Genomic DNA, 26,675 nt, shown 5'->3' with positions numbered 1-26,675 from the left:
GGCCAAAGGCACCCCTTCCCCACATGGTAATGTCAAGATTCTAACCCCAACAGTACAGCCCCCAAATCCATCTCTGTTCCTTCAAATCCTCCTCCCCATTCTTCATCCCGCAGGAAGAAGAATATCCCTAGACCATGACACCTCCGTTCTTTTTCTGCGACACTGTGACACTCTCTCAGGTTGCTCTGAATGTCTAATCGATGCCTTTGGGGCTACCCTGTTGCACTTTAATTTCATCGAGTTTTATGAGCTGCATGTCTCTCACCAATTAATTAGAGATTTCTTACATTGTTTCACGATATTTCTCATCCCCATTTTTGCCATATGCACTCCGTTCTTGCCTTTCTATTTTTTTTTTTTTTTTTTTTACATATCCGTTCCCGTATTTTTATTATCTTTGATGGCAGCTTAGGATTTTAGTATCTGGCATTATTGGCCATTTGTTCTTTGCTTTATTTATTCATTTATTTTCTTCTACTTCTATTTCTATTTATCACTGCAGAGCTTCCCTACTTTTTCAGATGCATTAAGTTATTAACTCCATCTATTTCTTCCTGTCTCCACCTACAATAATGTGACTCCACATATTCATTCCGCTTCAACTTTATCTACTGGAAATCCAATATCTGCAGCTCATGTGCTGTTCCCTTAGCTGCCGTATGCTCTTATTTTTATCCTAATTAGGGGCATAATGAAGTTTTGATCGTGATTTTCCAGGTTTCCCCTTCAATGACTTGAGTCATAACCTTCCCGGTTGCCAAGTCCGGTACTTTTACCTCTTGGAAACATGAATAAAATATTAAATTAAAAAGCCACCCTGTATGTCACAAACATCCTGCCGCTATTACTTCCCTTTTTCATTCTCTGCAATCTCAGCTACATTTGGTAATTAGAAATGACCCAGTTTGAAGACCCTTGGTATTTTTTGTTGTTGTTGTTCTGTTATGAAAGTGGCTTTTCACTGCGGTTAGGTTTTTCAGTGTGCTGACCATGTTTGGTGTCAAGCTCCATAAGGAAGAATTAGAGAAGATGTGTCCTCGAAGGGTCCTCAAGTACCATTTTGAAAAAAACAAAAAACAAAAAAACAGCATAGGATTGTAGAATTAAAAGAAAAAAAGAAAATAGCAGGGGGGAGAGGTACTTGAGAATGATCATTTACCATCTCTGCCCTTCTGAAGAAGTCCCCTAACTCTGCCAACTCTCACTTTTGTCCCCTCCTAAACAGGGACTACAGAGGTCGGTTCCTACCCGCTGGAGCAGCGGCGGGGCACAGATGAGTCAGCGTCTGTGAACAAGTCCAACAAAATTCCAGGCACATAATGTCTTCTCAATAAAATGCCAGTGAAGTAGAACGCTAGTGGCCCCATATACTACTGATGCCCCACAGGCGTGTAATGCCAGCCAGCACCATGTGTCCAGCCAGGCTACCTCTGACCAAGGGGCAGAAACCTCGCAAATTTCTAGATTTGCCCACTTTACCACCTGACAGTACTGATTTCGTATTCTTTTAGTTTTGGGCAGAGCCCATGTCACAATACAGGAAGTTTACTCAAAACTCTTCTCCAATAGAGAGAACCACTGTATGGCTCCATCCAAAATTCACCCCCAGGCTCCTGTCTGTTTGTCACTTTTAGGACACTTAGGACACTTTCATGACAAGCATGAGAGTTCTTCAGATTTTTGAATAGACTTCCCAAAGTACTTGCCCAGCAACTTCAACGATACCTCATGGTTTCCATGGTTTCTAGCCCCTCCTTAGCTCCTCTTCTGTCACCTCTGGATTGTTGAAATGTGTAAGGTCCCAGATCTGACTAAATATTTCAGGAACAACCTACACAGTGCAGAATGGAACAGAAGTGCCACCACGTTCCTTGTTCTGGATAGTATACTTCTCTTTGCAAATCCTAAAAACAAAAATTCTTTAGTAGCTATGCCCAGCAATAATTCATTTTAATTATCTTTTTACTCGGCCAGAATCTTCGGTTTCTTTTCCTCCCTCTATAATCAGAAAGTCGACTTTTGAGGTCCAGGCTCAAAACCTCACATTTACCTTGGGCCTCTCTGACTTATTGGTACCATCCATTGTGATTCCAAGTGATCAAAGGCCACACGAGGAATTCACCGGTCCATTTTACAAACGTGTTTTTAGTACTCAATTTGAGATGCTACTTCAGGCTCTGAGGATGCACTGGTTAAGAGGACACATCTTTTCTTGCATGAATGGAACTTACAGTACCAGCAGAGTAAATAGTCATTAAATAGTTTCAACAAAAATGATAAAAGTGCTAGTGAGGAAGCTTATAACAGGAGCCCGATTTCATCTAGGGGACCTGGGAAAACTTCCTGTGGACACAATTTTGATTTCTAAGTATACAGAAATCACTTTGAGCTTTAAGGAATGAATGCATGAGCTTTCCATGCAATGGAAAGGACATGTGGAAGGCCTTGAAAACAGCACCAAGACGAATCAAAGGATCTACAAGGAGAACAAATACTAATGCAGGTAGGAAAAAAAGAGAGGCATAGCTAAGTCTAGAGATAAGCCAGTGTTTTATCACAAAGGGATGTGTAGGTCCATTAAGGATTTTGGTTGTTTTCTTAAAAGCAATGAGAAGTTACCAAGAGTTTTTCAGCAAAGGAGTAGGGTGGGGGACGTGATTATATTTAAAAACTGCTCATTGGGCACCTGTTGTGTGAGGACATGAATTCAGTTGGGAACAAGAGGAATATGTGGTAGTTGATGATTGTAGTGAGAGTCTGGCTGAGTGATAATAGTACGACGGTCATGCATGGTGGCAGGGGAGAGAAGGGGAAGCGGGTAGCTTAAGAAGATTAATCCAGTAATTTCAGTTACTGGACTACATAGAACATAGATGTTGCTTTGGAAAGAGGGGGGAGAAGGGAAAAGGTATGAAGGACGATACCCAGGTCTCTGATCTGTACGTGTGTGTCGACGTTAGTACTATTTACCAAGTTTAGGAAAACAGGAAGTGTCCATAGTTGCATTAGGAGAACAAGAGCTAAGTTTGAGAGGTATTGCGTGTGAAGTGCTCACCAGCTATTCAGGTGGATCCTAGAGCTGAATGTTCATTCCTCCTTTTGATTTCCTTCTATCTGCAAATAAGCTACTACACTTTGTGTCTCATCATGGGTCCTGATCTCAATGACTAGTGATGGTAGCAAAGATACAATGATTCTCAGGGCGTCTGGGTGGCTCGGGGAGTTCAGCGTCTGCCTTCGGCTCCGGTCGTGATCCCAGGACCCTGGGATAGATCTCCACATCAGGCGCCCTGCTCAGCAGGGTGTTTACCTGTCCCTCTCCCTTACTCTGCCCCTCCCCACTTTGTGCTTCTCTCTCGCTCCGGCTCTCTCAAATAAATAAATAAAATCTTTTTTAAAAAGCTGTAATAGTTCTCCTGTTACCGTGTTTGTGTACATCGATGTGTATTTGTGGGGAGTGACTATGTATAGGTGCAGAGAATTTAAGTTGATTTGCATTAATCTTGGTTTTCTCTAAGGTTTTCCTATAAGCAACACAAGAATCCGGTTTTCCTGTATTAACTATGCCTTAAAAAATCTTATTTAATGAGTCAGTGCTCAACACCAAGCTCGTAGACCCTCACCTGCCAAGTTGATTTAACCAGTCAGGTATCTTGACAAAGTAACTGCCCAATTACCAGATTTTTATAATTACTACATTGGGGGCATTAAGCCTGAAAAATATGCATGTCCACGACCTCAGTGCCTTCCATATTTTTCATCCCTCCATTTTGAGTTTGAAAAATTGGCATGAAAATTGTTTTCTGACACTTCTTTTGAACCTTTAAATTATGTATCTATGACTAATAGCGATGTCTCAGGATGTTCTCTCTCGGAGAGGAAATCTAGTTTGAAAATCTGTCCTTTGTTTTTCATTCTGCAATTTCCTAAAAAGATCAGTTCAAGGACATCCTTTGCCCCCCTACCCTCACTGCAGTACATGTAAGCCTACCTCACCACATTGCTAAAATGCAATTTCTTCATATTATCAGCTTATTTTTGTTCGGCATATATGATATGTTAAAGATTAAAGCAGCAGCAGGAGGATGAGAGGGACCCCCACATTGAAAGAATTCACCATGGGGTTTAAAGTGAAACCAAGGTGTTGCGTTGCCAAATATCAGGCAAGGGTGCTATTAGTAGGCAGGTTGCTCCGCAAGCTCCTGGACGTGAAGGCTGGAGCAGTAGCACCTAGCGTGCACCCATGCTGCGTCGCAGAAGTCACTCATCAAACGTGGAATTGTGAATGAACTACACATGGTCCCCAGTACTCCTTCCTGTGCTGATTCCTCCAGACTCTGTCCAAGCTCCCCTGCTTCTTGACGGGATGAGCACTGGGTGTTATTCTGTATGTTGGTAAATTGAACCCCAATAAAAAATAAATTTATTATAAAAAAATAAAAAATAAACCCTACACCCTCACTCCACAGGCCTCATTCATAAACCAGGCTGGGAGATTGTCTCACTTCATGGTCTTTTTCCTGAGCTTCTCCTTAACCAGTCCCGTACTTGCAATCTCAGCCTGTGGTCAACATGCAATCATGATCCTCCATCCTCAGCCTGGACCTTCAGATATATTGATTCAACCAGTCACTCTGTCCTAACACTTAATCTGACTTCTTTACCTTCCAGCTTTTGTACCTGAATCCCAGTAATGTAGATACTGACTTCTCAGAATGTGGCTTCTGCTGTGTAGACACAACCCTCCCTCGTAAACTGAGGTCTCCACAGGTTTCTCAAGCTCCAAATGCACCGGTCACTCACCACCTGGACACACGTGCCCTACATCCAACCACCCGAGAGCTGAATACCCACTTGTTCACTGCCCTGTCCCAGTCCCTTCTTTGTCCCCACTGACTTGATTAGTCTTTTTATTTGGTCAGATAGTAAGCTCCCTGTCACTATGCATAATCAGAGCCTGAACAACCTGTGACAGGAGTGATTCAAGCATCAGCTGAAAGATCAAACTAAATTATTTTTGATGCCTTTTTAAATCTTGAGCTTCTGACTATATAAAATGTGCCCTGTAAAATATGCAGAAGTCAAAGTTTGCCTAAGACAGGCTATTTTATGCAATGTGATTCAAAAGTCTTATAGGATGTGATATATTGAGCAAAGTTTATATAGGAGGATTTTGTCCCTTACTGAATGGAGGAACTAATTCCTTTTTCCCGTAGGGCAGGTTTTCAGTAAGGATGGGTGCGTATCTATCTGGATGCCTGAGGGGCCCTTTCTGACTATTTTGTAATGTCTATCTATCTCACAAGATGGCTTATTTAATCACAGAATCTTGCCCACAGAAATACTGAGGTGGTGTTCTATGTACCATGCATTTCTTCTTGTCTTGCTGAGTTTTGTGGCTTTCTAGTGCCCATGGGATAATGTCCGAAGTCTTAGACATGGCCTCTGAAGCCCATGAGGACCAGGTACCTCCTCACCCAGCAGTGTCAGGCCACATGATGTCCCCATCTGGAGCATAGCTTTGAGCATCCCAAGCTGGCTAAACTTCAAGGAGCACATCAAGGTACCTCATCCTTCTTGGCTTTGCCTTTAAGGATCCTTCTGCTTTGGATTCTTTTTGTCCACCATCACCAGTCAAAATTCCACTCTTCCTCAACATTTAAACTGAATATCACCTCCTTTAGGAAATGCTCTTTTAACTTGAATTGTCTTCCTCTCTAAAAATTAGTCCTTCCACTCTCTAGGCTCCCAACACCAATGGTACTGTTAGGACTCATCTTACTGAGTCGAGATTATGTTTGCATCTCTTTCTCTCAGTGAACTCCATGTAATAGAAGTCCAGGTCTCCTTCATCCCTGTATCTCCTTTGTCCATCCCAGTTCCAGGCATTGGTAAGTACACGAGAAATATAAGTTGAATGAATATATGGTAATTGATTAAAAAATAAAATAAACATAGTTAAAATTGTGCAAATCAACTCTTCAGATTGTTTCCTACCTGGTATAGCCATGGATAAAGATATTCAAAAGTACAGATTTCTTGCCCGTTTAACAAGGCACAACTCTAAATATTCAAAGGTAACTATTTCATCACTTTTCAAAATTATTTGAGCTCAGGGTCCTGAAAGGCCCTTTATCTACTCAAAATCATTCTGAATATCAAACTTACATCACCAAAACATCAGGTCCTCTTCACCTTCAGCAGCTTCAAAGTTAATTAAGCACTTGTAACTCCCTCACCTTTATTGATGGTGTTTCCCAGAAGTCTAAATTATAGTCCACAAACTCCAGACAGATGACAGGACCATTCAAGGCCATGGGGATGGAAGAGTAGGGGAATCGCTACCATTTCTTATATACACTTGATAGACAAAATCTTGGCAAATGGAACAGTATTTTAATCTATATTAATCACTTTGAGCTTTACATTGGCTAATGAGGCATGTCATCTGCCAGCCTCTGACAAATTCACAATATTTTGCAGAATTCTGGCAAACAGTGACATAAGGAACCACCTGAGGGCCTCTCTGGCTGTCAAACACAGCCCAGTGGTCCTGAGTCTCATTCGCATTCTGGCTCTGTGAATTGTGCCTTTTAATTATCTACCTAGTTGTCTTTTTTCCTCCTCTCTCTTCAAGGCCCTCATGACTGATCATCAGTTCCATACTGGGAAGATGAAGAATGAACTCTTAGTGATAAGTAATAGTCTAGCAGTTATCAATAACAAGTTCTTTTGAAAGTGGTAATAGTGGCTTTATTTCCCTCTTTTCTAGCACTAATTGATTTTAGAAAGTTACAGTCATCCAGGAGACAGTTTTCTCATTTGAAATGCTCCCTTTAGGGACACCTGGGTGGCTCAGTGTTGAGCGTCTGCCTTCAACTCAGATGTGATCCCGGGGTCCTGGGATTGAGTTCTGCATTGGGTTCCCCGCAGGGAGCCCGCTTCTCCCTCTGAGTCTCTCTCTGTGTCTCTCATGAGTAAATAAAATATTTTTTTATTTTTTTTAAATGAAATGCTCCCTTCATGGGAATGCTCAGATGGTTAAATGAGGTACAGCAAAGTGCAACAACTGATGTGTAGTAACTGCTCAGTTAAGGTGAAAGCTCCATTATTGTTTTCCCGAAATATCTGTCCAGAGGACCATCTAAAGCCAAGACCAGACTTTCTTTTGGAAAAAAGAAATCTAAGATGCTGCAAAATGGGGATCATCTTTCATGGTTGTATTTCCAGCTTCTTAGAAGCGGGAGGACATAGAGGGAAGAGAAGAAAGGAGCTCCTGTGGATTTAAACCTACTATGTGCCAGTTACTTCTCTGATCACTTTGCATATATCTTCCCACATAAACCTCACAGTTCTCCTACAAGGTAGCTGCTATTATCCTCACTTTTCAAAAGGGGAAAGCAAGGCTCTGATTGCTAAAACAGCTTATGATGTGAGATCTCAATGCTTATAAGTGCCAGATGAAGCCCAGATGTATCTGTCTGCAAGTTTATGTTTTATTTTTCCAAAGAAAAGTGGATAATGAGTATAGACTAAGGTTCTCTCTCCTAAAGTATGTTCTATGGTGTTGTAAAAGAAGTGACAAGGTAGGATAGTTTCTGTGATTAGCTTAGTTTGGGAACCATTAGATTACACAAATAAATAAAATATATTCTCCTTTGGCTGGACTTCTCAGAGCCTTGAATGAGTGAATACAGCTAACCTCGAGTCTCCTACAGTATGAGGGAACTACTATGTATGATCGTCTCCCATAGAACATTCTGGGATACCATGATCTAGGGAAATGATCGGTAAGGACTTCTCTATCTGTTCCACTAGAGGGTCCAGTATTTCAATATATTCTACATTACTTAGCAAAATAACCTCTGACCAATTCTGTCCTTTGGGTGCCTATACGATGCCCATCACCAAATCTTCAGAGGCAGATAGACATCCTCAGCAAATATTATTGTGGTGTTTGGTGAAGGTGGATCTACACAAAACATGTATTTTCTAGTAGTATTTTCTCCCAGTCTATTGTGCAGTACATGGCTCCTGGGTACCAGAGCCCCAGATATCCAGCTGCTGCAAATCACCCAAGAAAGGTGATCATTAAATAGATTAAAATGCATGGAAATTACCTAAATGTGGACCATTAGATTAAATGAAGCAGCTACAGTATAATGCCCTGATGGCTCCAGGAACTTTATTTAGATTATAACTGTACCAGTGTTGTGCAAATCACATGATTAAGGAGAATATTACAAATCTTACTACTCCCCCTCCTTCCACTAAGGGTTTGCAATTGAAATTCCTCCAAGGCTTAATAAACAGTTACCTCCAAGAAGGCACTTTGAAACTGACTTTCTAGACCAATCTGCATTTCGATGTGGTTCAGAGCAAAACCTTATCTCTGTGTGGCATGTTTGCAGGAATAACAATGTTTAAATAATGTCTGAAATGGAGCATAAAAATCCTTTGTAACTCAAATGGACATATTGAGAAATCTTAAGCTTCAGCTCACATTACCTTTTTGATATTTCTTTCAAAGACTGACAGTAAGACATCATCACTTGCAGAAAGTAACTCTCCAAGAGCCCTGTGCATATTTTTTGATGTAGTTCTTGCTTGCAAACTCTCTTCATAACTCTAATAAATGCCAATTTGGGGAGCAGGAGTGGTTAGAGTTTTAAATTTTTCATGAAATTCTATGTGAAATTGAAGTAGTCTGTCTATTTCTTTCTATCTAACCTGATCACTGAGGAAAAGGGAATAAAAACAGCATACATGTGTGTGCCTTCAAAAAATACCTCTTAATTGGAGTCATTTAGGAAGCTCTGGGTTAGATCTTTTTGGCAGAGAAAACCATCAGCCAAGATAGGCTTTTCTCTCCTTCATGTCAAGTGCATTTTTGTTCTCTTATTAGATCATTTCATTTTATTGAGGCTGAATGCAAGAAAGCGAAGGGAAGAGAAGAGAGCTCATATTGGTTGAGTGTCTATTCAGTGCCAAGTACTGTGCATGGTGTTCTCCATATTACCATAAATTATGACATTTAATCCTCACACAACCTTTCCAGGAAGACACTGCTGACTCATTTATTAACTAATAAAACTAAAGCTTGGAGAGATTAAGTAATAGGCTGTCATGGAAGAATCAGATTTTGATCCTATTTCTAACTTGAGTAGGTCCATGCTCTTCCCACTATATTGTGTTGTTTCCTTGAGGGTCACACCTATGCCAACACAAAGCACCAACAAGCAAAGTCATAAAACACCGAAACTGCTGTTTAGGTTGGAGCTTTGTTGGAAGGTGTTAGAAAATGGGCCTCATGACTAAGATTAGATCCCTTTTGCAAAATGGAAGAAATATGGGGGATACAGAAGTAACAGAGTATATCAGGCACTCTTCTAAGCGTTTTATACACATTATATCATTTAATTCTCATGGTCGATCTTATGAGATGGTCAGAGTTATTTATACTCCACAGATGAAAAAAAAAAAAAAGCAGGCTTGCAGAGAGATAAGCTGCCAAAAGTCCCAGAGGAATGAGTGATAGAACTATACTTAGATCTAGGTTGCATGAACTGTGAACACACTCCAAAAGCACAATGTACTCTTTAAATGCTGTAGAATAAAATAACATGGGTTTTCTGTGTTTGTTTTCCATTTTTATTATTTGCTTATTTATTTTTGCTTGCCTATATTTTTAAATAGGTTTATTGAAGTATAATTCACTTGTCATGCATGAACCATTTAAAGTATGAAATTTAACATTCTTAGTAAATTCAAAGGGTATGTGACCCTGTGAATAACCACAATCTAATTTTAAAACATTTGTATCCTCTGAAAAGAAACCCCATAGCCATTACCAGTGCGCTCCCATTCTGCTCCCAATCCCCAGTGCTAGACAAGCACAAGTCTACTTTTTTTCTTTATTGATTGGTCTATTCTAGACACTTCAGATAAATGGGATCAGAAATGTTTAGTCTTCTGTGGCTGGGTATTTTACTTAGGATGTTTTCAAAATTAATCCTGTTGTCACATGTATCAGTACTTCATTACTCTTTTCTGCCAACTAATAGTCCATTGTATGGATATACCATATTTTATTTATCCAGTCACCAGTTGATGGATATTGAGGTTGTTTCCACTTTTTGACTATTATGAATAATACTGCTCTATGCATATACATGTAAGTTGTTGTGTGGATATATGTTCTCAGTTCTTTTAGGTATATACCTAAAAGTAGAATTGATGGGTCATATCACAACTCTGTTTGACATTTTGAGAAACTTTCAAACTATTTTCCAAAGTGACTGCACTATTTTACATTCCCACCAGGATTATATGAAGGTTCCAATTTCTCCACATTTTCACAACTTGTTACTGTCTGTCCTTTTGAATTTTAGCTATCCTAGTGGGTCTGAAGTGGTATTTCAGTATGATTTTGATTTGCATTTCCCTCATAACTAAGAATGTGGAATATCTTTTCTTTTTTTACTAGTCATGTATATACCTTTTTGGAGAAATGTCTATTTAAATCCTTTGGACAATTTTTCAATGGGCTATTTTCTTCTTACTGACTTGGAGTTGTCTTTTCACTTAATGGTATCTTCTATAGTACAAAAATAATAACTTCAATGTTATCCAGTTTATCTAATTTTTTTTTCTTTCGTCACTTGTGTTTTAGTGTCATATCTAGGAAACCATGGCTAAGCCAAAGGTCAAGGAACATTTATATTTTCTTCTAAGATTTTTATAGTTTTAGCTCTTACACTTACAGCTATGATCCATTTTGGGTTAAGTTTTGCACATGGTGTGAAGTAGAGGTCCCACTTGATTCTTTTGCATATGGATACCCAGTTTAGCACCATTTGTTGAAAAGAGCATGATTTTTGAGAAAAGACAGTCCTGATTATTGATTTTTCCATTCCCATTTAGTAGCAGTGGGAACTTGAACAAATTGCTCAACCTGTTTCTTCATCTGTGAGGCTAGTAATACACCTACATCTCAAAGTTGATATGAAGAAGAGATAAGAATCTGAATCTCTCTTTGGGTCCTTGGTACTGTCTTTATCACATAGTCATTATTAAACAGACATCTGGCATCTTACACCTCCAGAATGTCCTACTGAAATCAAATGATTAATTCTAACACTGTGAGTATAAATAGAGACTGATTTCATGAGTTTGATACTCCCCATTCCCCTGCCCCAGGAGCCCATTAGCCATTGTACATTGTTCAGCTGTTACTCAGATGGAATACATATAGAGAAGTTACTGGATGTCAGATATTTGAGAAGAAGGACATTTTCAGTAAATAGACTCCCATGTAACAGTATTGTTATCCCCTTTTGCAGATAAAACATTCTGGCTCTCCATCCTATACATGAACTCACCATCCTCTATTGACTCCACTTTTGAGGGAGATGCTGGAGAGGATTCAATGCCTCGAGCAGCATTTAGATTTTGACTTCTGTACAGTATCTTGTCTCCAAAATCCAATCCAGTGATTCTGAGTATATGTTTTTGTGTTGTGTTCCATTTTTCTTTTCCTGAGAGATTCATTTTGCTTTCCAAAAAATAAGTTGTATATTTTCACTTTACTTCCAAAATGGCTAATTCTCCTGGCTATCAAAATGAATAGACCCACACCATTCTGAGACAAGATTCCCTAGTCAGGATTATTTATCACCAAAAGCAAAGAATTGAATGCATGTTAAGGCTTCTAGACTTTGAGATGGAGTGTTGGATCCAGCCTCATGTCCTATCCTGGGGGCAGAGAACCTCTCCAAACTAAAAGAGGAATATTTTGGCTTGATTTATATGTGAAAGAAAACAACCCTCCATGATAATGATAACTCTTCATTCACACAACCTGGGCCTTTTCTCAGACTCAGAGAGTGTCTCGCACACTCCACCCGTTTTCTCCCTCTGATGAGGTTTCACCATGTAGCTCGCCTGCGTACTGTTTTCTGTAGCTTCCTTGACCTCTTCTCCCCCAGGGAAATCTATACCTCAACCTGTGCCGGATCTCCTCAATTCCTTTATTTTTTCCTTCTCTTGAAGTAAAAATGCTCGAAGACCCATTTTTTTAAAAAAAATGTTTCACTGATGACTATTTTAAGGAAACAAATAGGGAATTAACAGACATGGGAAAGTAACAGAAGTTCTGGCATTTGACAACTTCTTTACCCATCTTGGTTCTTAGCTTTTGATAATCTCAGAGATGTAACTGAAAGCTGCACTGCACTTCTGTCCTCCCAGCTAGCTGAGGATGGAGTTCACCAAACACCACTGTCTCTCCTCTCTTTGGAGAAGATCCTGCTGGCTGCTGGCTTTCTGCAGAGCTGTACTTCATTACTTGCTTACACACAACTTTATGCTCTATCAATACCAAACTACTTAGATTTTTATAACGCCAAACATTTCCCACTCCCATGCCTTGCAAATGTGCTTGTCGCTTCCTGGAATGCCACACCGCTCTCCTGGTTCAAAATGTAAACTCATTTTATTAACTTCTTCAAAAATGAGCTCAAAATTTAAGCATTTAAAAAAGCCTTCCCTGAGTAATCTCATTACTATATATAGCTATTTTTTTTTCTCTTTTCTGTGCTTATCCATGCTTCTATACTTACCACTCAGCCTGACGATGTCTTTGTTTGTGTATCTGTCTTCTCTCTTAGACTCCATTTCTTGAGAGCCCACTCTGCTTTATTTGCTTCCCTTTAAGTGGCAACTACTATGTCCCACAGAGTAGTAGCTAATTAATACTTAGTAAATTTGTTTAAATTCCCACAGGTGATGTTTACCAGGCTCTAGAAAGTTACTTGTGCTATACACACCCATTCAGTTCACCAACACATCCAGAACCTACAAATAATATGCACTGGAATGGCCTTTCATTTAACATCTCTACTGATTACTTTGGCAAAAACAAGCTCACAAGTTAACAGGAATAAAGAATAGGGAAGGAGTGTATGAGGAAGGTGGACAGAGGGAGGCATTTCATAATTTATTAAGATGTGAGCCCAGGTACCTCATTTATTTTACAAAAAGAACTACTGATGTTCACATTTTTATGAGTTGGGACTTAAAACAGGATTCCTGCTTCCCTTCTACCCATCACCATCAGCCTTGCAGCCTGTGGTCATGGTGCTGATTCACCAATGGGTTCCCTAGAATAATCCCCCTTTCCTCTTTCACCTAGGGCCTCTTCATTCCCCAAGGCTGCTGCAAAAGTCCCAAATCTATCTTCACTCAAAGCCATTGGGCTCCATCCTCCTTAATCTATACTGAGCACAAAACCAAGGAAATGGCACTGTGCATCTGCAAACTTTCTTTGAAGCCGATTGCCCCATTTAGAATGAATTAACATCTAATCGGCAAGCAATCATGCCTAATAATTTTTAGATTTGTTTATTCTTTGGAGTCACATCTTTCAAAATACTGTCAATAGAACAATTATATAGGCTCTTCTCACTAGAAGTTACCTAGAAGAGTGTCTTATTATATGCTTATAACTATTACTCAAGACAAGTCCTTCTAGCTCAGCTTTCTGCAATAATAATAATAATAATAATAATAATAATAATAATAAACAATAAATACAATGAAACAAAATTGGAGATCTGAATGAAACTGGAGAAATAGTACTTTTTAGTCAAGTCTATATAAATAGAATGTATCTGCCAGGAATTTTTTTTCTCCTGCCAAATTCTAATCAGTTTATATCACTTCTCCTCCTCCCAATTTGTGTCCGGAAGGGCCAGAGCAGCAGAGCTTTCAAAACAATCTTTGGGCCTCTATCGTCCTTTGCAAGAAACCCCCTGGAGTCTTTCCTTTAGATGTCAGCCATCCATTTCATTTTTTAAAACATTTTTTTTTTTTATATCGAGTCTGGAAACAAAAAGGACAGAACAAAGGAAAATGTCAGATGCAGAAAGATTAGACCAGATCAGCCTAGGCTTGGAAAGCACCAGAGGTTGCAGGGATTTTTCTGATATGCTGGTCTTGCACAAAAATATCTTTACAATATCTTTGTAATATCTTTACATTACCTAAGGTATGCTGTTTTAGTTACTCATTGCAGGGAACAATGACACAGATACGATCCTTCCTTTTCTAGGCCACAACAGCATCAAGGATACGTCTATGACTTATAAGAGGGCTACAAATGGTAGTTTCCATCACGTCCACTCAAAGCCAAATCACAGGGGTCTCAAGGATCCCAAGCTCCATCTGTTGTCCTGGAAAAGAATTCTGAGAATCTTGGAGCATTCTATTAGACCAAATTCAAAGATGTCCTCTAGCTACTCTCCATTCTGCTTTTGCCCTCCCTGCTCAGAGTGGTGTTGGCCACCTGACAACTCAGAGAAGATGTCACTCTGGTGGCTGCCGATGCCAACCTTGTTGAACCTGTGATGGTTTTTTTGTTATGCTTTGTTTTTTAGATTTATTTATTTATTTATTTATTTATTTATTTATTTATTTATGAGAGACACAGAGAGAGGGAGAAGCAGAGGCACAAGCCGAAGGAGAAGCAGGCTCCATGCAGGGAGCCCGACGTGGGACCTGATCCCAGATCCCAGGATCCTGCCCCAGGCCAAAGGCAGATGCCCAACCACTGAGCCACCCAAGCATCCCAGAACCTGTAATTGTTAATGCTGACCTGGCTATGTTTGTTCCTCTTTATCATTGGAGGTTATCTCACCAACAAGTGCCAGTACTCTCTGATATGGCTTAGAAATTAGGTAAATTACTTTGGGTCTTAAATGGAAGTCAATTGAGTCTCTAGATCTTGACACATAGCCAGAGATTTTGACAAGATTTCAACCCTCTACATGTTAGAGTGAATCTCAGGGTCTCAGAATACTCTTTTCAAGTAGAATTTCTCCTCTTTCTTTGTTTCATTATCTTAAGCCTTGAAGATTTAGGTCCCAAACAGTAGTTTTAAGGCCTCAGCAACACGTCTTCAGGAAGAAGGGTAGGAATACAAGCTGATGTAGCTACTCTGGAAAATAGTATGATGATTCCTCAAAAAGTTAAAAATAAAACTACCTTATGAGCCAGCAACTGCACCACTAGGTATTTACCCAAAGGATACCAAAATACAGATTTGAAGGGGCACATGCACCCCAAAGTTTACAAGAGCATTATCAATAATAGCCAAACTATGGAAAGAGTCCAAATGTGCATTGACCAATGAATGAATAAAGAAGATGAACAAACAGGGTTGATGGAGGGAGGTGGGGGGACTGGACTAAATGGGTGATGGGCATCCAGGAGGGCACTTGTGATGAGCACTGGGTATTGTATATCAGTGATGAATCACTAATTTTTACACCTAAAACCAATTTTACCACATATATTAACTACATAGAATTTAAATAAAAACTTGAATTTTTTTAATTAAAAAAAATGAATTAAATTCATTAATTTAAATTAAATAAATTTAAATGAAAAAAACAAATAGCTGAAAATAAAAGAACAGAAGAAGAAATCTCAGTAGGTTCTGATGAAATCTGGATTCCTTTTGGCTATCCCTGGCACGGCAGAATTCCAAAGGGGCAAATAAAGATTTAACTCATTCCTTGGATCCTCATTAGGGGAGTGCCTGTGTTTGAGGGAGACCTAAGGTGGAAGTAGGACAAAGTTGAGGAATAGGAAGAGAAGAAGAAGGAAGAAGTGGAGCAGGAGAAAGAGAAGCCATATCTGTACTCCACCAAAGCATCTGTGAGGTTAGCCAAGAACCCATTGTCTCACTTTTCTTTTACTGGCTACATAATAGCAACAAATATTTCATCTGACTTTTCTGGAGGGCACAGAAATGAGTTATCTTTTGTGATTAGGTTTTCCAAAGGTTTTGGTCTGTGTAAGAAAAGCAGTATCCCTGCTCCCCTACCCTTTGAAACTTGACTTCATTCACTTTCCAGCATCTGCTGCATCCCTGTCATCTCTACCACCGTCCAATAGAAACTTGGATGTCCCCAATCCCTAATAGGGATGCTTCAGTGAGCACTGAATTCCCCTATAATACCTCATTTCATAAAAAAGTCATCATTTTCTTCTTTCCCCTCAGGAAAAACATATGATAGTAAGAGTCAGTGTTATGATTTCAATTAACTCCACCCACTCAGCACAGATAACTGTTTTTCTCCTTTCTTTTATTTCCTTCCTTTGTTCCTTCCTCCCTTTCTCCCCTCTCCCTCTCCCTTCCTTCCTTCCTTCCTTCCCTCCTTTATTTTTGTCTTACTTTATTTATTTCTTTTAAAGACTTTATTTATTCATGAGAGACAAACACAGAGAGAGGCAGAGACACAAGCAGAGAGAGAAGCAGGCTCCCCGAGGGGAGCCTGACTCAGGACTGGATCCCAGGACCCCAGGATCATGCCCTGAGCCGAAGGCAGATGCTCAACCACTGAGCCACCCAGGGGACCCGATCTTACTTTTAAAAAAAAACACCTGCCCGAGAGTTACTTTGGCCAAGTCATTCAATCCTCCAGGCTTCATTTTACTCAGATAAAAACAGCATGTGTGAGGAAATACTCAGAATGCCATAGTATTTACCATTTATTTTTTTAAAAAGATTTTATTTATTTATTCACAAGAGACAGACAGAGAGAGAGAGAGAGAGAGAGAGGCAGAGACATAGACAGAGAGAGAAGCAGGCTCCATGCAGGGAGCCTGACCTGGGACTCCATCCCGGGATTCCGGGATCACACCCTGGGCTGAAGGCAGGCGCTAAACCACTGAGCCACCCAGGGATCTCCAAGTATTTACCATTTCTTGACAACCATAATGTTCCACATTTATTTCAAATTTCCTTCTCTAAATCTGACCTCTTTATCAGTTTAATGTAGACTCTACTGAAATTTTAATAACTCCTTGGTACCACCCCTTCCTTTTATTTTTTGGCTTTCATGAGATTTATCATAATGTGCCTTGGCATAATTTTATTTGACTTTATCCTGTCTGGAGTTTCCTGAGCTTCTTGAACCTGCAAATTTATGTCTTTCACTAAATCTAGGAAATTTTCAGTTATTATTTCTTCAAATATTTTTTCTGTACCCCATTTCTTTCTCCTTCCCTCTGGGACACTGATGGCACAAGTATCATGCCTTTTTGCATTGTCTCATAGGTTTCTGAAATTTTGTCTCCCCCTTCCCCATCTTTTTTCTCTATGTTCTTCAGTTTGCATAATTTTGCTGCTATAGATTTAATTAAGTTCCCTGACTTTTCCTGTTGTCTCATTTATACTGCTGAATCCATCTAATGAATTTTTAATTTTTAGATGTATTTTTTCAGTTCTAAGATTTCCATTTGGTTTTGTATTTATAGTTTTTCTCTCTTTCTACTCATTTCAAGAGTACTAATCTTTAACTTTTTAAAAAAGATTTTATTTATTTATTTGGGAGAGAGAGAAAGAGAGTGCACAAGCAGGGGGAATAGCAGGGGGAGAAGAAGAAGGCTCCTCGCTGAGCAGGGAGCCCAAAGTGGGGCTCAATCTCAGTGCTCTGGGATTGTGACCTGAGTTGAAGGCAGATGCTTAACAGAGTGAGCCTCTCAGGCACCCCTAATCTTTACATTTTGACCATGGTAATAATATCTGCATAAACGTCTTTGCCTAATAATTCCAATATCTAGGCCTTCTCAAAAATTATTGCTTGTTTGGATTGTATTTTTCTTTAGCAAGAGTCAGCATTTTTTTTTCCCTGTAAGGGTTGGATTTGGATTACTAATTGTTTCAGGCTTTTGTGGTGAAGCCCTATGATTTCTGTTGCAATGGCTCATCTGACAATCTAGCATAAAAGCCATTAAAGACAATAGAGAAATTAAGGAATGCAGTTATATTCCAATAAAACTTTATTAATGGACACTAAAATTTGAATTAAATAATATGCTCACATTTTCAAATATTCTTCTGATTTTGTTCAACTGTTTATAAATGTAAAATCTCTTCTGACCTTATAAGTCATAATAAAACAGGTTGGTGGGACAGATTTGACCCATGGACAATAGTGTGTCAATGCCTACATTAAGAATCAGTCACAATTTTCTGGTTCCTTTTATGTAATTCATTTCAAATTGTGTCCTGGGCAAGTTAAATATGTTGTGAGATTCTGACTGCTGTTAAAATCTTCTGGAGAATATTGATGTTACTCTGTTTGTAGCAGCCTTGGTTAGGTTACAAATCACAAGCTCTGTCTTGCCTTCTTTTCTATACTCTTTGGAGGCACATCACCTGCACATTCACCACTAAGAAGTTACACATCCCCAAAAGTGGGTCATGGCTGCTTTCTTCCTTAGTTCTCAAAGCTTCTGCTAAGCTTCCTGGGGGCTCTTCTGTACACGTGCCTCTCAGGGTGAACTCAGGATTTCTGATGCACATCCCTTTTTCCAGCCCTCTTCTTTCCGTGATTCCTCTACACCCTCCAGCTCTCAAGAGCCCCTTTTCCCCGTTCCTATTCCCCTGACCAGAAAAAAGAAAAAAAAAACAACAGTGTTTTTCTCAGAATTTATCTGCTGTTGGCCATTTCTACAAACCTGGTGGTAACCTCTGGGCAAAGTCGTGAGAGAAAAGCAGAGGGAAAAATAATAAAACAATGTGGCTTCCCCCCACCTGTGGCCTTCATGGCTCATATTATACAGCCATAGAAATGAGTTTTTCTCTCAGAGTTTAATTGCTCACACCTCCGCATTGCTGCTACCACCGTGGAGCAACACAAGCTGGCCTCTGGGCCCAGCCAGGAGAAAGAAAAGGAAAAAAAAAAAAAGGTATTATAGGCATGAAAGTTTTCAAGAGAGTAAATTTTAAGTAGTATTATCACAATAAAAATGGAAACTGTGTGAGGGGATGGAGATGTTTAGCCTTTCTGTAGTAATTATCTTGCAACATATGCATGTATCAAATCATTACATTATACACCCCTAAACTTACTTATGTTATATGTCAATAGTATTTCAATAAATCTAAGGAAAAAAGGATGAATACAAAGTGGCCCTCATAACTATGGACGTGTCAAATCCGTATGTTGTGCATCTGAAAATAATGTAACACTGTATGTCAACTATATTCAACAAGAAAAAAGAAAGTGGCTCTTTGGCTCACAGTGACCCCATACTTTCTGGTTTGCCTTTCTTCTACTAGAGAGAATTTCTCTGAGTTTTTGCTGTCTATATGTGCTATGCTGTTCTGTCCTTAGGTCAATGCTGAAAGCAAAAGGAGAAAAAAAAAAAATCCCTCTGCCATATTACTCATTTTTCAAATTCTCACTTCAGTGAGAGAATTCTTCAGGAGAGAATTTCTCCCCAGTCAACCTGCAGGTTTTATTTTTCAGAGATTCCAGGTAGTTGCTTTTTGCATTCAGTGTACAGATTTTAGTTATAATCAGTAAGAGAGAGAGGATATAATGAACTTACTCCATATTGGCTAAAACTGGAAGTCTCCACTTGCTTCTTTCAGTCCAGTTTTAAATATTCTTTACTCAACCACAACAAAACCAGACAGTTTCTGCACAATGTGCCTCCCACCAGGAAGAAAAGAGTGCTATCTCTGTCCCTACTTCCCCGCCATATGTCCGCTTCCGGAAAGTCTGATTATCCCATGCCATGCTCACAGATCCCTATTTCCAAGGCACATACTTATATTCTGGCATAAAATCTACAAAACAGCCTAGCACACAAGATTTCTTCTAGAAACTGGGAAATGAGGAAAAGCTGCACTTGGCTTCATTTAGATTTCTAGAATCAAATACCTACTTTTATTAGCCCAAATACAAATGGCATTGGAAGGCTGTGCTAAAATGTCCCAACTAGCACTCAGGTAACATACCCTTGGGTTGCAGTTTTTATGGATGAAGCATTAGTTCAAAATCCCTTTTCTGCTGCATTGAATGAGCATAATTTGCAACATTCTTTATTGCAAAGGGACTCTGACTAAGCTAACACCTTGCTTGAGAAGGGAAGGAATATTCTAATGACTTTGCTTTAGTAAAATGGCTGCAGCAGAGGAAGTTTTGGCAAGAGCCAGTTGTATCCCAGCACTGGGTGGGACTCTCAATTAGCAGGATCTCATTTGGTGTATGCTCAATTTGAGGAGCAGGAGTAGGTGTTAGTATTATTTCCATCCAGGGGATGGATAACTGAAGTTCAGGGAGTTAAAACAATAAGCTGAAATTACAAAAACTAATATTCATGTAACTAGACCCCATCTTATACTACCCACAAAAATTAACTCAAAATGGATTAAGACTTAAATGTAAGACCTGAAACCATAAAACTCCTAGAAGAAAACATAAGAATAAAGCTCCTTGGTAATGATATTTTGTATATGGCACATACAGCACAGCAACAAAATAAAAAAGAGACAGGTGAGACTATATCAAACTCTAAACTTCTACACAGCAGAAGAAACTATCAAGAAAGTGAAAAAAAGACAACCTACAGAATGGGGAAAAATATTATCCATATTATCTGGTAAGGGGCTAATATCCAAAATATATAAAGAACTCGTTCCACTCAAGAGCAAAATAAACAAATAAAGAACCCAATTTAAAAATGGGCAAAGGACCGAAATACACATTGTTTCAAAGAAGATACACAAAGCCCAACATAAAAAGGTGCTCAACATCACTAGTTTTTTTTTTTTTAAAGATTTTTTTAATTCATTAGTGAGAGACACAGAGAGAGAGGCAGAGACACAGACAGAGGGAGAAGCAGGCTCCATGCAGGGAGCCCGATGTGGGACTTGATCCAGGGTCTCTAGGATCACACCCTGGTCTGATGATGGTGCTAAACCGCTGAGCCACCCGGGCTGCCCAACACCACTAGTTTTTAGGTAAATGCAAATTAAAACCAAAATAAGGTATCACCTCATACCTGTTATGATGGCCATCATCAAAAACAGAAGAGATAACAAATGCTGGGATGGATGTGCAGAAAAGGGAACCTATGTGCACCCTAGGTGGGACTGTAGATTGGAAAACAGCAGAGAGAAGCCTCAAAAAATTAACCACAGTATAATTCAGCAATTCCACTTCTGGGAATATAGCCAAAGGAAATGAAAACATTAACTGGAATCAATATCTGCACCCCCATGTTCATAGCAAGGTTACCTGTAATACTCAAGACCTCTGGTTGTGTAAACAATCTAAGTGTCCATTGATGGATGATGGATAAAGAAGTCATTGGGCACTGGGGTGGCTCAGTCAGTTTAGCATCTGCCTCTGGCTCAGGTCATGATCCTGGGGTCTGGGGTCCTGCACGTTGGGACCCTGCTTCTCCCTCTCCCTCTGCTGCCCCCTTACATAGCACACAGGCAGTGAAATATTACTCAGCCATTAAAAATGAGTAAGTAAAAAAAATAATAATGAGAGGAAATTCTATCATTTGCAACAACATAGATGCACCTGGAAGGCATGCTAAGTGAAATAAGTCAGATAAAGAAAGACACACACTGTATAATCTCACTTATATGTGGAGTCTAAACAAAACAAAACAAAACAAAAACAAATACCAACGACAAAAAAAAAAGAAAACAAATTCACAGAAAAAGACATGAGATGTGGTTAGCAGAAGCAGAAGGGGGGGGCAATTGGATGCAAGTGGTGAAAAGATACAGCTTCCACTTACAAATAAAGTAGTAGGGATGCGATGCACAACATGATGACTACAGCTAACTCAGCTGTGTGATATATGTGTAAGTTGTCAAGAGAGTAAATCCTAGGATGTCTCACCATATGGAAAATGTTTTTCCTTTTCTTTTCTTTTTATTGTATCTATATGAAACGATGAATGTGAGCTGAACCTCTGTGGTAACCATTTCATAATATATGTAAATCGAAACATAATGCTTTATACTTTGAAGTTATACAGTGATATATATCAATTATTTTTTCAAGAAAACTAGAAAAAATTAGTAAGGAGAAAACCTCTATATTCACTATGCACATGAGTTTGAAGCCCACTTCTGGTATAGATCTTGTGTCTGTTACTTTCAACATAACAAATTACCCAAAATATATTAGACTATAAACAGGAGATTATTTGCTCATGGTTTTGCATTTTGGGATAAGCTTAGCTGAGCAGTTCTCGTGATGCTCTCCCCGGGTCACACATGTGTGTGCAGTTATCAGGAGGCCTAAGTGAGGCTGATTATTTTTAGCATAAAAAGATATTAAAGCAAGCTGATATGGAAAAAAACAGGACCCTAATACACAAATGGGCGAGGAACCCAGGTAATTATTAAGAATAAATAGGCACATGAAAAGCAAAGTTCAACAACTCATAATCAAAAATAGTCACTGAATTGTGAATCATTTTAAACTTTTTAAGAATAAAGACTGTTTTAAAAATGATAATATCGTGTGCTTATTGGGAAGTCTTACAAGAGTCACTCTTTCACAAAGTCGTAAAGTCCACTTGCAAATTAATCTGAAAAACTCCTTCCCTAACATAAATATGCTCCTTCTTTTCTTCATAGTAATCCCATTTCTGTTAACCTTCTCTCGGAAAGTAATACATGTGTAAACTATCTGCCATAGAAAGATAATCACTGTAGAATTATTTATAAAGATGCAAACTTAGAAACTACTTTAATTCTCAGCAACAGGAGAGTGGTTACATAGTCCTTAGCTTCATCGGCCTGATGAAAAGACAGAGAGTAATTAAAGTGACATTTAAAAAAGTAATGTAATAAGAGAGACCAGGGTCTATGTAAAAAGAAGAGAAGTGGCCAAATATTAAGGTCATGGACACGGTGTTTCAATGTATACATTGAACAGTGCATAGCCATAGAAAACGAGTATATCGATACTTAAAATAGAATTTAAAACAAAAGGAATTAGAAGCAGCAATAGGCCCCAAATGGAGTCATTTGCCTCCAGACAGCCAACCAAGACTTAATTGTAGCAATGTGAATTTAACTTGTCAATCTGGAATTTCCCTATCAGCACTAGTGAGATAATCTGCATGATAGACCGCTGCTCTTCCCTCAAAGGAAGGTGACCTTGCCCGAAATAATCCATTCTTTTCTCTTACTAATAACTTCCTTGCTCCCTGTTTTTGCCTGAAAAAGTCTCCCATTCTGTACAGCTCCTTGGAGCATCGTTCCTTTCTACTTGCTAGATGGGATGCTGTCCCACTCATGAAGCGTTAAATAAAGCCAATTAAATCTTCAAATTTGCTCAGCTGAATTTTATTTTTTGAAAGAAGAAATAGCAATTTCCCATAATAGCAAAATCTTTTGTATTTGGCACACAGGGCTTTGAGATGTTTCTTTGTGTTTATCTATAGTTTCCCTATTTTTTTTTCTTTTTAGTTGGCAGATATTACACATTATAATTGAATATATATAAACATTACCTATAAAAGTTAGCACACCTTGGGACGCCTGGGTGGCTTAGTTAAGCGTCTGCCTTTGGCTCAGGTCGTGATCTCTGGGTCCTGGAAACAAGCCCTGCCTTAGGCTCTCCGCTCAGCGGGGAACCTGAGTCTCCCTCTCCCTCTACTTCTGCCCCTGTTCCTGCTCTTGCTCTCTCTCAAATAAATAAATAAAATATTTTAAAAAAAGAACACCTGAAGAACTGATATGTTTATTGTGTCCACCAAACCTGATGTGTACAAAAAAAAAAAATGGAAAACTTTATGGAAGTGAAAAGAAATGGCCATCTGTCAGCTTGAAATCCAGGTAGCATATCCTTAAATCAGCATGAACACACTCCATGAATACATAAAGATCTTGTGGGAACCATAAAAAAAAAAAGTTATTTCTTAAAAATTGTCTTTTTGAAAGTTCTTATGTTGCCTTTAAATTCATTGTTTGCAGTTCATATTTTTTCTAATTATCCTAAAATTTAAAATTATAAATTTTCATTTCTTGTGTTTAGGGCCTCCAGACAATGTTTGCTTTGCAACGGAATAAATGGTAGCATTATTCTCCAATTGTTCTTGGATTTAAATGTTACCTCATAACTAAATCCTGAGCATCTTAACTCCAGACCCATACATTGATGGACGGGATGATTGATTAGGTTTGCCCCAGTCTCAAGGCAAAGGGCTGGACCAGACACTCTGCGGAGGGCCCTTCAGCTCCAGGGTTCAGATCTCAGCTCAGCCAATCTTGACGCTGTCAGTGGGAATCACCAACAGACATTATCCTTGTTGAAGACATCAGTTGTCACCGGAGCCCAGGTAGCAGCAGACAGAAGCAGCTGATAAAAGTTTGGGTGTTTTTCTTTTTCTTTTTCTCTTTTTTTCCTTCTTCCTGATAATGTTTTCTAGACACAGAAATTTCTCCTAACACTAACGTACATTTTCTAAATACAAGAGAGAGGCTGTGTTTAAATGTCCACAGTTTGACCCGTATCCCCAAATATTTTGGTCCAAATTTAAGCCATTTGGGGGAATGGGGAGACTTTTGCAGCCAACAGACACCTTGGGGCAGTAGCCTAAGACAAAGGCAGCACCAGTAGAGATTCCAGGTAAAGGGATCCAATTCTCGTTTTAAGGGTGAATGAGCGAGTCTCAAATAGGAATAATCATAGCATTTCCTGCATAAAGTTGTTATAAGGATTTTTTTTATTTTTAATTTATTTTTATTTTTAAAATTTTTTCAAGATTTATTTATTTATTTTAGAGAGAAAGAGAGCATGGATGGGGGAGGGACAGAGAGAGAAGAAGAGAGAGAATCGAATTGTCAAGCAGACTCCCTGCTGAGAAGAAGCCCCACTTGGGGTCTGTTCTGAGGACCCTGAGCCAAAATAAAGAGGTGGCCACGTAACTGACTCAGCCACCAGGAGCCCCAAGGATGTTTTGATTTTTAATAGTGAAAAGAAATATGGAGACAAATTTCCTAATGAAATGCATGACAAATAGCAAGTACTCAAAAAAACATGAGCCACTCTAAGGCAGAAATACAACTTTCGCCTACGAATGGATCGAGCTCCTCAGAAGTTCAGGAAAGTTTCCATGGAGAACGGACTACTCTAACCCCAGAGAGACAACACTCATAGTCTTGGGTTTTTTTTTTTTTTTTTTTTTTAATGGGTATTTACTTTCTTATCTTGCTTACAGAATGGTAATAAAGAAAGCGAGTTTAAAAATATACCGAATAACGTTCTCCACAGAGTGGCCAGAAAATTTGAAAACTAAATCTGAAAATGTCACTTTTCTGCATAAAATTCTTTGAACATCTAAAAATCCCTAGCAGATCACAGAGGGCCTTCAGCTCTGCCTACCCCTCTAATGTCTGGAGAAACTACAGCCACGGTGACCAGACCCTCTGCTCTTCCCAAGCACTCCACTCTTTCCAGCCTCCAGGCCCCTGTTCCTGCTGTTGGCCACCCCTGCCCCCTGGAGAGCCCTTTCCCCTATCTCTTGACTGCCTGATTCCTCTTCATTCTTCAGATTTCCTTTAAATATCACAGTGTCAGCGGGCCATCCCTGACCCCTGTACACTAATTTTCATCTTGCTCTGTTATTCTCTCTTACAAAACACTGTCATTTTCTTCCTTTACACTTAACACTTATAACAAGATTTAATTATGTAATTATCCCTGTGTTAAAAGTCTGACTCCACCACTGATTTGTCAACTCCATGGGGGCAGGACCATGTCTGTTGTGCTCATCATCACAAGCCAGCGTGCAGGGAAGGGCCCGCATATGGCAGGCTCTCAACGAGCAATGGGGAGTGAATGATTTTATGGATGGGAAGGAAGGAAGGAGTGAAGGGAGGGAGGGAAGGAGGCAGGCAGGCAGGCAGACAATATTATCACTAGACTTTTAATATTGAGGGTAAGGGTACTCTAGAAGGTAGTATTTTTGGCTGGGCCAATCTTCCATTTTCTCTTCTTTCTGGTTTCAGAGCTCAGGTCTCTACTTCCTTTAGCTCCCTTCACCCTTTGTTGCTTAGCTTCTTGGGGAGTGGTGTCTGGAGCTCTCCCCTCCCTCCCTCCCTCCCTCCCTCCCTCCCAGGGGCATACATCCTGCACCCCCCACCCCCAATCAGAAATCTCCATTCTGGCAGCCTGCTGAGTAGGATCCCATCAGCTTGCTCGGGCTATGATTTCAATTACTGATATGCGCTTCGTGTCATGCCTGTCCTGCGGGTATCTCCATGCTAATCCATGCATCAATACTAACACAGTGGCTCTCTAATGGGGTTCCTGGCATCATAGGAAATTGGGGAGGGATATTCCAGGGAAGAGGGGTGGTGGGAAGAAAGGCTTTCCTGTCCTCCTCAACTCATCTCTGGAAAACTCAAAGAATTTTACCAACAAGTTTAGGGATATGGTTAAGTGGGTTAAAAAAACCAAACAAACATATAAAACAAACCACCAGATAATATGAACAGCGTGATCTTATCATAGTAACAGAGAAAATAAATGTATGTATAGATAATGTCTGAAGAATATCTCCCCGGGAGTTTAATCAGGCTTATCTGTTAGAGGTGGAATTAGGGTTTTGATATGTATTATATATTTATATAATTACATGTTTGTATATATCACACTATCAAAAAGTCCTACTGTGCTTTTGAAAAAAGGAAAAGAATACAAATTTAAAAGGAACCTAACAGAATGAAGAAAAACAGGCCAAATAGTCCTATGTTCTGTTCCTCAGTAGGAGGTTTGGTTTCTTCTCTCCCTGCAAACACCTTCAAAGGACCAGCAGCTCCATTCTTCCCAGAGTCC

The sequence above is a fragment of the Canis aureus genome, chromosome 3, assembly GCF_053574225.1.
Source record: "Canis aureus isolate CA01 chromosome 3, VMU_Caureus_v.1.0, whole genome shotgun sequence".
NCBI lineage: Eukaryota > Metazoa > Chordata > Mammalia > Carnivora > Canidae > Canis > Canis aureus.
Note: the sequence above shows the minus strand (reverse complement) of the source record.